At 46.1% G+C, this 17,011-nt stretch overlaps 1 protein-coding gene across 3 annotated transcripts in view; it reads left to right on the top strand.

Moving 5' to 3' along the window:
* Gsg1l (GSG1 like) overlaps positions 1-17,011 on the top strand; it is a 194,733-nt gene that overhangs the window by 71,309 nt on the left and 106,413 nt on the right. The window contains exon 3 of one of the 3 annotated variants that reach the window (XM_076942363.1): positions 2,533-3,027. The exons of the other annotated variants lie outside the window; for them this stretch is intronic. The gene's annotated coding sequence lies outside the window, so the exon portion shown is untranslated. The remainder of the gene's footprint in view (positions 1-2,532; positions 3,028-17,011) is intronic. 3 annotated transcript variants of the gene reach the window in all.

Here is a 17,011-nt window from a genome sequence, read left to right as displayed (position 1 = left end):
GGAGCAGCTGAGGGAATCCAAAGCACCCTCTGCTCCTGCTGCATCCCATCTGCTGCCTCCCACAGCCTCGTCATCGGCAGCCATCTGCTGGGTTCCCCAGAGGCATTGCAATGCTTGAGTGTGGCATACATGCCCAATAGGCTTTGTGGCCTTGTGGGATCAGGGAGGTACCTATACCTGCAGTCCCTGGAACCTTGAACTCCAGACAGCTTCCAAGCGGGTGTCCTTGGAGGCCAGAGTCCACCTAGCTTGGCACCCTAGGTCTAGCTAGATGGCAATGGCTGACAATAAGGCTCCCCTGGTTCCCCATCCTGGGCTGTCCTGGCCCTGCTTGCCTGGAGACGCCGGTGTGATGGGCTGGAGGCAGGCTTCTCTGGGCTGCTCTGCCTGGTAGCCTCTGGCCCTTGTCTCTCCCTGTTTGTGGATTTGAGTAGAGGCTGTCCAATCCTCTCACTAGCTTCTGTTGTTTGTGGCACTGGGGACAGAGGAGCCTTGAGCTTGCCAAGCCAACACTCTCATGTCTAGTCACATCCCCAGCCTGCTTTAAGTCACTGAGATGATAGTTTTACTGCAATTTCGTTGTCCTCTTGGGGAATCGGCCCATGGAAAATGTCCGTTCTAGCGATAGCTTCAGAGCTGTGTGCCCACTGCCACCCAGTGTAGGACATTGTTGTCACTCAGCGCCTGTTCCTCCTCATTTGACCCCCAAACTAGACAACAGTCATTGTGGAGTTGTGGCCCCTGTGGTCACGTTCACTCCTAAGGGGTTTTCAAGAGTTCTCTCTCTCTCTCTCTCTCTCTCTCTCTCTCTCTCTCTCTCTCTCTCTCTCTCTCTCTCATGTGTATGTGTGTTCTGGTGCATATGTGTGGCAGGCACACATGTACATATATATATATATACATGTATGATCACAATTTTTAAAATATTTTTTTTCTTTTGGAGACAGGGTCATTGAACCTGTGTTTCCTGGATTCAATAGCCTGGCTGAGCTTCAAGGACATCTTGTCCCCCTGGGGTCACTGGTGTGTGCCACTAAGCCAGGCTTTTTGCAAGAGTGCTGGAGTCTTTCTCAGGCCTCTCTATCGGTGCTGCAGGCACTTTACCACCGATCCACCTCGCCAGCCCCCTAATTCATTTCTTTTGATCGCCAAATAATGAGCTTTTAAAATTGACACAATATTTGTACTTATTTACGGGGCATCAGACTTTGGCGTGTGGCTGTAACGTGTAATTATCAAATTGGGTAATTAGCATTCTCGGCTCCTCCAGCAGTTACTTCTAGATGCTCTGAAATATACAGTAAACCTCTGTGGACTGTACCAACCCTCCGGCTCTCTCTTATGAAACCAGCTTTTAAAAAAAATTTTTTTTTGGTATGGATAGAATACATTTTGCTGAGCTATTATTTATTCGTTTAAACCTTTTTGAAATTGGAGAAAATAGCACAATTCAGAGACGTGGGAAACATAGGCAGAGAGCTTGACAGGACTTCATAAATCACAACCTCCAGGCTGGGAATGTCCCTGCTGGACTCCCAGAAGCCACTTCCCCACTGGCCCCTGCACAGGGAGCTCTTGCTTAGGTTACTGTAGCAGCTGGCAAGCTGAGGAGGTCCTTTCTCTTTTTGTAAATAAAGTTTTACTGGGACACAGCTGTGCCCACTCTTTTTAATGTGGTCTGTGGCCACTTTTGTGCTATATCAGAGCTGAACAGTGGTGGCTGAGACTGGCTGTAGACATAAAGCATTCACTCTCAGGCTCTTCATAGAAAAAGTCCTCAAGTGTCACCCTGTCACACCATGTGGCATGGTTTAGAATTATGTGTCTTTCTGTGTATGTGTATTTATGTGTGTGACATATGTGTATGTATGTGTTTATGTGTGTGGTGTATGTGTGATGTATGCATACGCATGTGTTTGTGTGTATGTGTCTTTATGTGTGATGTATGCATACATGTATGTTTGTATATGTATGCATATGTATGTGTTTGTGTGTATGTGTCTTTATATGTATGTGATATATGCATATATATGTGTTTGTGTGTGTGATGTATGCATATGTATATGTTTGTGTGTATGTGTCTTTATGTGTGTGATGTATGCACATATATGTTTGTGTGTATATGTATTTGTGTGTGTGAGTGTATGTGTGTGTGATGTGTGCATATGTATATGTTTGTGTGTATCTGTCTTTATGTGTATGTGTGATGTATGCACATATGTGTTTGTGTGTATGTGTATTTGTATGTGTACGTATGTGTGATATATGCACATGTATGTATTTGTGTGTGTGCACATATGCATGTGGGTGTGCATGGAGGTCAGAGTTCAACACAGGCCTTTCTCAATTACTCCACTTCTTATTTTTTGGGGTAGGGTCTCTCACTGATCCAAGAGCCTGCTATTTGGGCTAGTCGAGCCGGCCATGCCCAGCTTTTTACATGGGTGCTGGAGAGCGCTAACGCAGTTCTCGTGGTTACACGTCAGGGACTTTATGATATGAGTCCTCTCCTTAACCTCGCTCCCATTACAGGCACAGTCCACATTTGCCTCTGGAGGACCTCTTGGCCGCCAGGAAGAGTGACCCTGATCACAGATGAAGAAATATCAGCTTGAGTCTCAATTTTATTTTACTTTGTGGTTAATACCAAGAACTACAATTTCTGAGCTATACAGTGATTCAGAGATGACTTGTCTGAGGACCCAGCACGCTGCCTTCCAGAGCAGCAAGCCTGTCCCACATTCCTGCTGGTGATCTGGTGTCTTTACCTCCTGGCCAAGACCTGGTGACAAGACTGAGTTGGCGTTGACTGGATCTTTGTAGAGTCTGGAGAATGGTTGTCTGGGTTTGTTGTAGTTTGATTTCTGTTGCTGTGATAAGTACCATGACCAAAGACAACCTGGGAAAGAAAAAGGCTTTTTGATTTACAGGCTACACTCCATTACGGAGAGAAGTCAGGGCAGGAGATGAAGAAAGAGCTGAAGTAGAGACCATGGAGACGTGCTGCTGACTGTCTTGTTCCCCAAGGTTTGCTCAGTTTGTTTTCTTATACAACACAGACCACATACCCAAGGGTTGTACTGCCCACAGCAGGCTGGGCCCTCCCACATCAATCATGAGTGGAGAAAATGCCCCACAGGACAAGCTGACAGAGGCAGCTCTTCAACCAAGGCTCCCTCTCCTTAGGTGGCTCTGGTTTGTATTAAGTTGACAAAAATTATCCAGTTCAGGGTCCTTGTCTACTCTTGAAAAGAGGTGGTCTGGTTGTCACCCTGGCTGAGGCCTTTTGTGTTCAGGCCTTAGCCTGGTCTGCTGTTGGAGCTGAGGTTTTCCCTGCGATCCTGTGTATGTTCCTTACCCACAGGCAGCATCCTGTGGCGCACAAACTCCGATGAGGTCAGTTTGTGACCCTCTTTGTGCCTCTTTACTTGGTGTCCCTTCCAAGACTTGGTCACTAAATCCAGCATTACAGCACTTTCCCACTTGGTTCTCTTCTAGGGTTCATTGTCTTAGCTCTTTGATCCACTTCAGGCTAATTTGTATAGAGTTGTGCCTGGAGAAGCTGATCCAGGCTGCTGATTCGGCCCCACCCTTTAGAGTCTGTGCCTTTTGTGTTTTGCTGCGTTTTCTCCCTGGGCCTAGTACACCAGCCCAGCATTGCCATGTTTTAAACCTGTGCCTCTGCTCTGTGGGTGCAGAGAAGGAAGTACTGGGGGCTCTGCCTGGCTCCATTCTTCACTTGCCTGTGTCCTCCTGTTTCCTGTGATAGGTCACAGGACCTCTGCTGTCACCTTGTTTGGCCCTTAGATGGACTTGGATGAGCTCTAACCACAGGCAGCCCCCATTCCTGTTGTCAAAGATGCCTCCCAGAATTGCTGGCTTCTGTCCCCACTTCATTTGACACAGTATATGTCTGAAGGGCACAATCTAAACTCCAGTCACAGTCAGAGTGCTGAGATGAGGTACGATGAGAAGGGTACAAGGTCTAGCCAGAGGTGATGTGTTATGGATGCTCACATGAGAGAATCTGGAGTGTATGTATGTCATATATTAGGGACAGCTGCAAACCTGCTCCAGCCAGCTGCAGAGGCCGGGTGCTGAAGAGAGAACTGGACTGTTGTTTGGGTTTATTATTTGTTTATTTTGTACTGGCAGCCACAATCTATGGAAGCTGAGTTCCTAGGTTCAAAGCTGGCCATCTCCATTCTTCAACTATTTGCTGGGCTTCAGTTCACTTACCTGCACTGTGGAGGTGGACATAGTCTGCCTGCCAAGGCTGTAGGGATCTTAACTGTGGCAATTAAAATAAAAGGCTTCAATTAACAAAAGGAAGTGATATGGGTTTGTTCATTGCTGTCTTTTCAGCACTGAGAACACTGTCAGCCACACAGATGGACATGGCTATAAACTTACCCAGAACTGCTTCATCATCCATTCACCCATCCACCCACCCTACACCCATGTATGCTTCCCTGTCACCCACCCATCCACCCATGTATGCTTCCCTGTCACCCAGCCACCCACCCTCCACCCATGTATACATATCAGTCACCCTTTACCCATCTACCAACCCTTTATCCATATATCCATCCAACCATTCATGATATCCACCACCTATTCATGCATATATACACCCATGCACTCATCCATTTATCAATTCATCCACTCATTTGTCTATTCATGAACTCATCTATCCATCCATGTATTCATGCATGGAAGCATCCATCCATCCATCCATGTACCCACTCACATAAGCATCCATCCATCCATCCATCCATTCATCCATCCATCCATCCATCCATCCATCCATCCATGTACCCACTCACATAAACATTCATCTATCCATCCATCCATTTATCCATCCATCCATGTACCCACTCACATAAGCATCCATCCATCCATCCATCCATCCATCCATCCATCCATCCATCCACGTACCCACTCACATAAGCATCCATCCATCCATCCATCCATCCATCCATCCATCCATCCATCCACATACCCACTCACATAAGCATCCATCCATCCATTCATCCATCCATATACCCACTCACATAAGCATCCATCCATCCATTCATTCATCCATCCATGTACCCACTCACATAAGCATCCATCCGTCCACCCACCCATCCATCTACTCATCTATTCAGTCATCTCTGTGTCCACTCACACACCCCTTGTTCATCTACCATGCCATCAGTCACTCAGGCTATATGGATTGATCCAATCCTGAAGCCCTGTTAGTTTTGCTGATTTGCTGGCAGAGCTTCACCATTTTTTTAAATTATTTTTTATTTTTTGGCATCATGAAAAGCATCAAAAGGCTGCCTAGGCCTGTTTATCTAGATGCGTGTTGCAAACATACCTTTGTGACTGTCCTGTGATGTTTCTCCTCTTCCTTGTCTTTTTTGAGTAATGGGAGGGTCCTCTGTGTTAAGACTTCCTGTAGGCAGTATGTGTATATATTGGGGGTGAGACACATGTGTGTTGGGAGAGGGTGGTGGCCCACTTCAGCAGCCCCTCCACAGTCTTGGGGGCTCCCTTCATTTTCCCTTGCCTTAGAGGTAATACGTTAGCCCTGGCCACAGGGTTCTTCTGCATGTGGAGAGCTGACTTATCACTTGAGCACACTGGTGTCCTGTGCAGCCAGGCCCAGCCTCTTCTTCTATAGTGGCTTAGCTTTTTCTGAGCTATGGAGTTTTCTCTATCAAGCCCATGGCTATGGAAAGAGAACAAGCTGGATGTGGTCAGCTCAGCCTGGACAGCCTATTGGCTATAACTCAGTAATATGGCTGTGCTCAGCTATATGGAACATTGGGAAATGTAGTTTTATTGTGGGCCCAGGAGGGGCAGGAAACATGATATGTGGAAATGCTACTCATATTCCTGACTCTCTTCCCTGCCCCTAGGCCAGAGGGAAGGCTGCAAGAGAGAGGAGTGAAACCTGTAGCTTGTGGGTGTGAACGCCCAGACTCCTACAGCCCACAGTTGCTGCTCAAATGGCCTGGAGCCAGCTTTCTGTATTCTCTACACTTCTGAGTCTGGGAGCACAGGGCAGGGGCAGTAGGGGGTGAAGGGAGGTGTGGATAGTTATCCCTGTGTTGGGTAGAGATTGCTGCAGGGGACGTGAAACTGAAAGAGCAGACACATCTCTGGAAGAAGTTTCTCTTTGGAATAGAGATTGGGTGGGAGGGCATAGGGTTACAGAGGGAGGGACACACACACACACACACACACACACACAGAGAGAGAGAGAGAGAGAGAGAGAGAGAGAGAGAGAGAGAGAGAGAGAGAGAGAGAGAGAGATGGGGGGGGGAGTTTGAGGATGGAACCATCCATCTGCAGTTCAGTTCCCCTGCAGTCTGGTAGTGGTAGTCAGATTTCTCTCTGGAGCTTCTCAGTCCACCAAGATTCATGTCATTAACCTTTCACCCTGCCTCCTGGACATCTGCCCACTCAGAACCAGTGGAGCGGATGCCACCCTCTAGATGGTGGCTGTCATGGCTTGTCACTTTGAAATTGGAGCTGAGAATCAGAATTAGAAGTTTACCTGCTTTCAGGTGCTCTGCTCTTTCAGATCCCGAGGTCACTGCAGGTTCACAGAACACCTACTAATCTACTGGAGGGCCACCACACACAGGTGTGTGTGTTCATGCAGAAAGCAAGGTCTTGCTTTCATTTGGATTGGTCTTGCTTTGCTAGGATTCATTCTATCCTGTCAGTTCAGAATGCTCTTTCTCTGCCAGGGAAGCCAGAATTTGGAGAGACCTCTGACTCTGTGCCTTTGGCTGGAGCAGTGCTTTGTTTTCTTATAGTTAATATGGTCCTGAGTGTGACAGAAGGGCACAGCATGCTCCTCTTAGAAGGCTTCTCATGGCAGGGGTAGGTCTGCTTGACTGGATGCTGATGGCAGATAGTTATCAGGGTCCACCCTGCCAGGCTGTGGCATTACGAAATGTTTCTACCCATGTACTAGATGCTTATTAAAAGACATTTTCCTCAAGGAAGACCTTTGTGGAGCCTGGAATTCTGATCCTTGGGAAGTCAATAGTCACCATTTTTTAACGACATTCACAAGATGATCTTCTTCAATGGCAGGGAGTCGGCAAGAGGAGGACAGCAGGACACCCATGTCTTCAAGTCGTCATTAGACAGGGGACTACTAGGGTTCTTGGAGAAGGACACTCATTGGCTGAAGGTCTTAGATCTCACAACCCATGTGCAGTTACCAGGGTGATGTCTGGCTGTACTTGGGGTGGGATCAAGTTGCCAAGCAAGTGTTCACTGGGGTGTGTCCTCTGCAGAGCATCCTGTGGGCTGATAGACAAGGTAGGGAAAGACATTCTAGCTAGAGGATCAGTATATGTGAAGTCCAGGAGCAGATGTTTGTGGGCTGTTCTGTCTACAGCAGCTACCGGCTCTAGACAAGAGGATTAGAGAGTAGAGTCAGTAGGGCTGGGGTGCAACAAACATCCTAAGTTACTCCAAGAGGGACTGGAGAGGCTCAGAAGGTAAGCACACTTGTTATTCTTGCACAAAAACTAGAGTTCAGTTCTCAGCATCCACACTGGGAACTCATAACTCTCTGTTACTTCTGTTTCAGGGGATCTAGCACCCTCTTCTGCCTTCTGTGGGAACCTGCACACATGTGCACATACACACACATAGACACTCACAGATGGATAAAAATGGATCCTTTTTATAGATGTCACTCACGGAGCTTAGGCTCCACGGAAGCCATGCAGAGGGCAATATTTGGCAGCTATGGTAGAACAGTCTGAACTCTGAAGGCTGATTTACCAGTGTCCAGGCAGAAGGCAGCATCTGTGAGAGCAGCATCCCAGAAGGCAACTGAGCAGGGGCAGAGGGCTGGGTGGTCTGTGTGTGGAGGAGTCCAATGCCAAGTGATAGCTTAAGATCTAGACTTAGTTCCACAATCACAGGGAGAAAGACCCGTCAGGTCAGTGTCCCAGACACCTCTCACCACTGGAAATAAAGACCCAGGCAGAGTCCCGTCACTCTGCTGGCTCTGAATCTCTTCTTTTTCAGTCAGTGTGTAGCCAGAGGGGGAAGGAGAAAGGGGAAACAGAGGTCTGGCCTTTCCCAGCAGCCACTCTGGGGCAGATGGGGAATATTTGCTGCTGTGGCCATTGTTGGAGTAGACAAACTTTGTCTGCATGCTACTCAAAAACCCTATACTCGAGAGGCAAGATTTGGTGAGAAGAAAATCAGGTTTATTTTAGGATTGATACCGAGACAACAGGGAGGGTTACTATCCTCCCAGCACCATCTGGAGGAGCCCTTGTATAAAGTCCTCTTACAGGGCAGGAAAAGAAAGCACGGAATGGGTGGGAGTCTTCAAGGACTTGTGCCTCTGTATCCACTCCCCCACCGTGGCCAAAATATACCAACAGGCCTTGACCTCCTGGGGCTAGCTCCTCTAAATCTTTAGACAAATCCACTCTGTCCATCATCACCTTATACATACATATAACCCGAAAGTGACTGGATGCTCTGGGGTTTGTAAATCTAAGGAAAGATTATTTAACACAATCATTTAGACCGTAGAAGGCCAGCAAAGAAGGGGGAGGAAAGCATAGGGGACTCACAGGGTGGCCACTATTTCCCAGAGTGGGGCTCCTCACACTCTCTGTGTACCTTCTTCAGCTTCGGGTCCCCCTCAGTGTCCTCTCTCCAGAGTTCTGCTGTCCTCTGTCTAGAACACCCCCTTATCATATGCCACTTCCTTCTGCCCATGAATCCCAGAGCCCTGTTCTAGGACCCTCCTTATTACCTGTCTCGCTGTCTTCATAGGACCCTGCCTGCTTCATTAAGTGCAAATCCCAGCATGGTATTGAGCATCACTGGGGACTTGGCAATGGTCTAAGCCTGTGCTCTAGAGCCCCTGCCGAGCCTCTTCCTGGGACTCCGCTGAGCTTCTTCTGCTGAGCATGCTCCATCTCACCAGCCCTGCATCCTTTCAGCAAGCCCACGGCACAGCTGTTACTCTAGCTCCCTTGTTGCAGATAGGAGAACTGTGGCCTGGAGAGGCTGGCCACGTTGCTTATGCTCAAACGTCTAGCGATAGTCAGCAGTCAAGCCGGGAGCTCTTTGGGGGAGAGGGTGTTATTTTCATCTGGGTTCCCTGAACTTCCCTGTCTCTTTTGTACCTTCTTGTTCTTGAAAATAAACTTCATCCTTCACTTTAAATTTTTTTTATTCTTCTCTCAGTGTATTACATCTCAACTGCAGTTTCCTCTCTTTCCCCTCCTTCTAGTCTCTTTTCCCCCTACCTCCCCTCAGACAAGAGCAGGCCTCCCAGGGACATCAACCAAACATGGCATAACAAGCTACAATAAGACCAGGTACATGTCATCACATCAAGGCTGGATGAGGCAACCCAGTAGGAAGAGAAGGATCCCACAAGTCGGCAAGACTTTGTTCTCACTGTTAGGAGTCCTACAAGAACACTAGATTACTTAGCCATAACATATATGCAGAGATTCTAGGTCAGACCCCTACAAGCTTCCTAGTCTCTTCAAGCCCACTTGAGTCTTGGTCAATTGATTCTGTGGTCCATGTTCTTGCGGTGTCTCTGACCCCTCTGGTTCCTCCAATTCTTCCTCCCCTTCTCTCCCTCCCCCGCAGGACTCCCCCGGCTCTGATTAATGTTTGGCTGTGGGACTCAGCATCTGTTCCCATATGTCACAGGATGAGGTCTCTGGTCTCTCTGAGGACTGTTATGCTAGGCTCTGGTCCCAGAACACTCGGCAGGCAAAACAATCTGTAAGTTGAAGGTTTTGTGACTGGATTGGTGTCCCAGTCTCTCCACTTGAGGCTTTGCCTGGTTACAGAAGATGGCCGGTTCAGGCTCTATGTCCCCCAGTACTAGGAGTCTTTGCTTGGATTACACTCATAAATTCCATGGAGTTTCCATTGCACTAGGTTTCTAGTTTATGTTCCAGACATTTCTTTCAGTATTTTCTTCCTCAACAGCTCCCGCCTATTCTCAACCCTACCCACATTTGTCTCGCTGGGTCTGGGTTACCTCACTCAGGATGGTTTCTTTTTTTTCTTTTTCTTTTTCTTTTTTTCTTTCTTTTTCTCTTTCTTTCTTTCTTTCTTTCTTTCTTTCTTTCTTTTTTTAAAGTTCCATCCATTTTCCTGTAAACTGCATGATGTACCACGCTTACCTTATCCACTCTTATGTTGTGGAACATCTAGGTTGTTTCCAATTTCTGGCTATAATGATTAAAGCTGCTATGGATATGGTTGAGCGAGTGTCCTTGTGGTAGGATGGACCATCCTTTGGATGTATGCTCAGGAGCTACAGTTAGGTCTTGAGGTAGATCAAGTCCCAGTTTTCTGAGAATTCGCTGTATTTATTTCCATAGTAGCTGTGCAAGTTTGCATTCCCACCAGCAATGCAAGAGTGCTCCCCTTGCTCCACAACCTTGTCAGCATGAGCTGTCACTTGTGGTTTTGATCCTAGCCATTCTGACAGGTGTAAGATGGAATCTCAAAGTCGTTTTGATTTGCATTTCCCTGATGGCTAAGGAAGTTGAACATTTCTTTAAATGTTTTTTCTGCTGTTAGAGATTCCTCTGTTGAGAATTCTTTGTTTAGATCTATACCCCATTTTTAAATTGGGTTATTTGGTTTAGTTTCTTGAGTTCTTTATAGATTTTGGATATTAGTCCTCCATCAAATGTGGAGTTGGTGAAAATCTTTTCCCATTCTCTGGGCTGCCATTTTGTCCTATTGATGCTGTCTTTTGTTTTTCAGTTTCATGAGGTTCCATTTATTCATTGTTAATCTTAGTGCCTGCATTATTGGTGTTCTGTTCAGGAAGATGTCTCCTGTATCAATCCTTCAAGACTTTCCCCTACTCTTTCTTCTGTCAGGTTCAGTGTATCTGGTTCTATGTTGAGGTCCTTGATCCACATGGACTTGAGTTTTGTGCAGGGTGATAGATATGGATCTGTTTCCATTCTTCTACAACCAATATCCAGTTAGATAAGCACCATTTGTTGAAGATTCCCCCCCCCCATTGTATATTTGTGGCTTCTAAAAAAAAAAAATCAGGCATCCATAGGTGTGTGGGTTTATTTCTGGGTCTTTGATTTTATTCCATTGATCAATGTGTGTGTGTTTTAAGGCAGTACCAACTGGTTTTTGTTACTATTTCTCTATAGTACAGCTTAAAATCAGGGATGGTGATACCTTCAGAAGTTCTTTTATTGTTAAGGATTGTTTAACTTCCTGGGGTTTCTGGTTGTCCACATGAAGTGAATATTTTTCTTCCAAGGTCTGTTAAGAATTGTGTTAGAATTTTGAAGGGGATTGCATTAAATCTGTATCTTACTTTTGGTAGGATTTTTTACTATGTTAATCCTACTGATCCATGAGCATGGAAGCTCTTTCTATTGTCTGAGATCTTCTTCAATTTTCTCCTTTAAAGACTTGAAGTTTTTATCATACAGATCTTTCACTTGCTTGTCTCGAGTTAACCCAAGATATTTTATACTATTTGTGGCTGTTGTGAAGGGTGTTGTTTCCCTGATTTCTTTCTCAGCCCATTTGTCATTTGTATATAGGAGGGCTACTGGTTTTTTGGTTTTTTGTTTTTGTTTTTTTCAGTTAATCTTGTATCCAGTCACTTCACTGAAGATGTTCATCAGCTATAGGCATTCCCTGGTAGATTTTTGAGGTCACTTATATATACTATGATATCATTTGTAAATAGTAATACTTTGACTTCTTCCTTTCCAATTTTGATTCCCTTGATCTCTTTTAATTGTCTTATTTTTCTAGCTAGAATTTCAGGTACTATATCGACTATGGAGAGAGTGAGCAGCTTTGTCTTGTTTCTGATTTTAGTGGAATTTCTTTGAGTTTTTCTCCATTTACCTTGGTGTTGCTTGTGAGCTTGCTGTAACTTGCCTTTATTATATTTAGGAATGTCCCTTTATCTCCGATCTCTCCAAGACTTTTATCAAGGAGGGGTGTTGGATTTTGTCAAAGGCTCCATCTAATGAGATGATCATGTGGGTTTTTTCCTTTCAGTTTGTTTACATGGTAGACTACATTGACAGATTTTTGTACGTTGAACCATCCCTGAATTTCTGGGATGAAGTCTACTTGTTCAGTTTGCAAATATTTTATTCAGTATTTTTGCATCTATGTTCATGAGGGAAACTGGTCTATCATTCTCTTTGTTGAATCTTTGTGTAGTTTGGGTATCAGGGTGACTGTGGCCTCATAAAATGAATTTTGTAATGTTCCTTCTACTTCGATTTTATGAAATAATTTGAGGAGTATTGGCATCAGCTCTTCTTTGAAAGTCTGGTAGAATTCTTCACTCATACCTCACTTTTTAAGCCTTCCCCTACCCTTGGCTTGGTGATGATTGAGAGAAATGTCCCTCAGAATACAAAGGTGGCTGCAGCCTGTGGGTGTGGTGATGTCTTCTTGCTGATGACACCTGCCTGGAGGGACCATTTATGCCCTCTGGAGTTCTCAGCCTTCCTTTAGGACTAAAGTGGACAAACTGCTTGAAATGGAGATTGGGAGTTAATTTAGTTCAGCTTGGCACCAGTAGCCCATGGGATTCAAAACATAGGTTTTGGCCTCCAACACAGCTGGGTCTCAGGGTCAGGCAGGGCTGATCCTTGGCCAGCACTGGACTCCAAGCCTACCCCTAGACCCTTCATACTGGGAGATTAGGATGGCAGTGGCCCCTCAGGGCATTTGAGTTCTGGTTCCTGATGAGATATCAAGTGTCTTTCCAGATGAAGGTTCCAGCTGAAGGTCCTCTGACCTTCACATTGGGTCACAAGCACTGGACTGTTGGTTACTTATTGAACATCAATTGTGTAACTCCACGCTACTACTTCTCAGACCTGGCCTTCACGGACATGTTTTTATTGAGGTCAAAACTCTGAGAAGAACAAGCTGATACTACTGCTCTAATCAATGCCAAGGCTGGTTGTCGTTGCATATTTCTAATAAATTGACTAATCTACGGTTCTTTCCCTCTAGTCCTGCGCCATCATGTCCCTGTATATTGGTCACATCCAGTTCTGGGTGAAGCATTTAGGCTTGCACTTGTTCTGATGCACATGTTGCTTTCTATGTGTACTTAAATGTAGATAAATCATGCATGTATCAGTCAGTAATGTCTACAATAAGGCTGTGTAACAAATTACCCCACACTCAGTGATCCGTGTACAAAAACAAGCCTAAGTTTTCTTGCTTGTGCCTGTTGGTTGTTGTGATAAGTGCTTAAGGGTGAGTGGATGGGTGGGGTCCAGGGTAAGGCTTGGGTTGGCTTAGCCTACAGGTCTTCCATCATTCTGGGGTATCTACTCCGAATATTGTCAGAGCAGTGGCAGACATGCAAGAGGGATGAGTGTAAATATGTTATGCCTCCAAAGGCTCAGCTGGGTTGAGACATGGTCATTTCTGTCCATTCTCCCTGGACAATGCATGTCAGAGATCCACCATTAATGCATGGGGAAAAAGTGAAGATGTTTTGCCAACAATGGGCCACATGAGTGACGGTGATCCCATAAGAGTAAAAACAGCTAAAAAAAAAAAAAAACAAAAACAAAAACCAATCACTCCTTCTGAGTGGCCATTATAGTGACACTGTGCAACATGTTATGTGTTTGTGGCAATGATGGTGTGGGCCTGCCACCCTGCCTGAAGGAGAGTAGTGCACTCACAAAGAAGCAGCCCCCCTCACGCCCCCCCCCCCCCGGCCACCAGCAGTGGTAACACTGGGCGGTGCTGCTTAGCAGGTTACTATTCTATACTTCCAGCTACTTTAGAGTGTGGTCCTACATATTAATAACCAGTTTCGGAGCTGGTGCAATGATCTGGTAGTTAAAAGCACTTACCGCCAAGGCCGGTGACCTGAGTTAAATCCCAGGGCCCAATACAGTGAAAGGAGAGAATTAACTCTCACAAGTTGTCCTCTGCCCTGCGTGTGCATAGCACGATAGGTATTCATGTGTACACCAGATAGATAGATAGATAGATAGATAGATAGATAGATAGATACATAGATACATAGATACATAGATACATAGATACATAGATACATAGATACATAGATACATAGATAGATGGTGGTAGGTAGATAGGTACTATTTTAGGGGCACACATTTTGATACCTCTGTAGTATCAGTACTTAGGAGGCTGGGGCAGGAAGATGACTGTTTCAAGGTCAGCTTGGGCAGTGAATCTAGTAAGGATCCCCCATCCTCTGATATACATAGTGTAAAGTATGCCATGTCATGGTGTCAAAAGCAGCCCCCCTGCAGCTTGTGTTCATCTGGTCTTTTGATACATCAAGAGACCACATTAAAGACAGTCATGGCAGTGGCCATATGTAATCTTAGAACTTTAGAGGCTGAGACAGGAGAATTTCAAGTTCCATGACAAACTGGGCTACATGGTAAGACCTGGTCTGAAAACCACGTTGAGTGAGTGACATCTGTCACCGGTGTGTGTAAGCGCCTTGTGAGTGTGCATAAGAGGATGACATTCTCTGATGCTGCACGTCTCAGGATGTGTTCATGTTATGAAGCCAGAAGGCACATTCAGCTCAAATCCGGGAAGTGCTGAGTTTCCCAAATAGTGACCCAGGCCATCTTTCTGCTTCTTAGTTCTACACAAGCCTCATGTTCGTGGCCTGCTCACATGGCCGTCTATACCAACCTTTGCCAGAAGCTGCAGCTGGGCAGACCCTGCAATGCTTGTTTTTCTAGTGGCAGACAGTGACGTGGTTCTGATTCCCTATGACCCCCTGTTCTGACCCTGAGTAAAAACCTCCTTGTGGTGGCTCCACCATGAGGCTGTAGCCACACACCATGGTATAGGTGTACTTTTGGGACGCTTCATGGGTTCTTATACCTATCACCCTTCCAACCCTTATTCCACCCTAATCTCTTCCAACCACCCAACCAAGGAGAGAAAGAAAGCTAAAGGGGAACGGGGGTGTAGACAGACATTGTTAGACTATTTTCTGTTGATTAGAGGCACTGAGTTTCTTGGGTCGAGTCCAGCCTTTATTATCAGGGTATCCAATTTCTTCTTGTTGTCTTGTCTCTTTGCTCACACCCGCTTGAGAAACCACAGCAGCAGGAACCAACAGCCGCCTTCTCAGAGTACCCCGGCCCCTCTCAGGGCTCTTGCATTTACACCCTCTCAAAAGTTCCCAGAATTCCAAACATCATACACCCTCAGAAACTATCTGCAACTGGCAAAACCATGTTCCTGCTAGGGCACGAGGCAGATCACAATCACCTGCTGTGAAGCAGCCTCTCATCCCACACCTGGTGTTCCACGCGCCTCCCGAGTCCCCTTCGCCCTCGAAAAAGACACGGAGGCAGTGATCGGGTAATACTACAGCGAGGCTTTATTTCTTGTATAAGCAGAAGTGGAAAAGACGGAAAGACAGGAAGAGGCGCTGCTTAAATACACCCTAGAGTGACGTATTCACTTTTGATTGGCTGTTCACTCATTACCCATAATACGCCCCAGGATGGGCAGTGACTTTGGCGCACTTTTTGCCTCTTGCACCTGCGCAGTCAGTTGTTTACTTGTGGGAGGACAGGATGCCCGCGCCATCTTGGAATCTTGGAATGGCGAAATGCTAACCGTGGCTTCCTACAACCTGGGATTAGAACAAAGACATATTCACATAACAGAACCAGGGTTGTTTTTTTAAGAAACCAAAATGCTGGCTACACCTGTTAGACAGAGAGAATTATGGATATGCATAAGCTGGGTGGGCAGTGTGTTGTGTAACTGTCAGGGTACGATAACAAGAACCCTGGTTCTGTAGCCTACCACACATCCAGGGAAGACGGTCCAGTCTGTGATACATGAAACACAAGATCAAGTCAGTCTGGAGAGAAAACGTAGTCACAGGGCTGGCTGGAACAAGGCTGGGGTGGTGACCAGTGGGAAGCGCTTAAGAGACCCTGGGCTCCACCTGACATTACAGAAAAAAGGGGAAACAAGGGCTGCAGGAGGATGCTGCTTACAAACATGGGTGCTCTTCACAGCCAGCCCTAGGAACACTCTAAAAAATAGTGATAATGTGTAGACCGGTAGATCTGCAAGCCAGAGCGTGAGGCTACTTATCATCGCCAAGTTCAATGCACAGATACCACTTATCGACTCCGATTTATATGACTGGCTGAGCCATGGGCCTGTTGACCCCAGTGTCAACACACAAGGGACTACAGATGCCATCAGGGAATGTAGATTTTTTTTTGTACCCTGCTTCAGATAGGGTCTTACTATGTGGCCCAGGTTGACCCGGAACTCATGGCAATCCTCCAGCCTCTGTTTCCTGAGTGCTGAGATCCCAGGAGCACACTACCATGTCTGATTCATTAGCTCATGTGCCTGCAGTAGTACATGTTCCTGTTTGTGACCTACAGGTCATCATGCAGTTCAAGACTGTATTTCATTTTCAAGCTCTGGGCTGGGTCTCCTCCAGCTGTGTGTGCCCACCCAGTCAGTACAGGGCAGGAAGGCATTTCTCCATGCCTTTTTGCATTTCCCTGATTTGTTAGTAGTGGGTCTGAGAATCTCTTCATGCCCTGGGACTCTAATTAAGAATCCTCTGATCTGTGTGGATTCTTCCCACCCAGCATCCTGCTCATCTTCCTGTCTAGAATCCTTTCACTGTGCCTTTTCCGAGGAGAAAGGCTGTGGTTAGGGAGAGGGCTGGCAAGCCAGACACAGTGGCTCGAGAACAGGCCAAGGATTCACCAAGGATGAAGCCAAGTTCGTCTGCCTTGTCTCAGGCATTAATTATTTAATCTTAATTAGCAGCTCTGAGCAGGGAAACTTGCCCCCTGATTGGTGCTGCAGAGAACCCCAATGAAGACACAGATGTCACCTGACAGATTTTTCTTGATAGCTGGGGCATTAGCTCTAGGAAGCCTACCCCTGCAATAAATTCCAAGACTGCTCCAGTACCTTATATAAA

The sequence above is a fragment of the Arvicanthis niloticus genome, chromosome 1 (assembly GCF_011762505.2).
Source record: "Arvicanthis niloticus isolate mArvNil1 chromosome 1, mArvNil1.pat.X, whole genome shotgun sequence".
In the NCBI taxonomy this organism is placed as follows: Eukaryota; Metazoa; Chordata; class Mammalia; order Rodentia; family Muridae; genus Arvicanthis; species Arvicanthis niloticus.
Note: the sequence above shows the minus strand (reverse complement) of the source record. Positions and strands in the feature narration are given on the sequence as shown.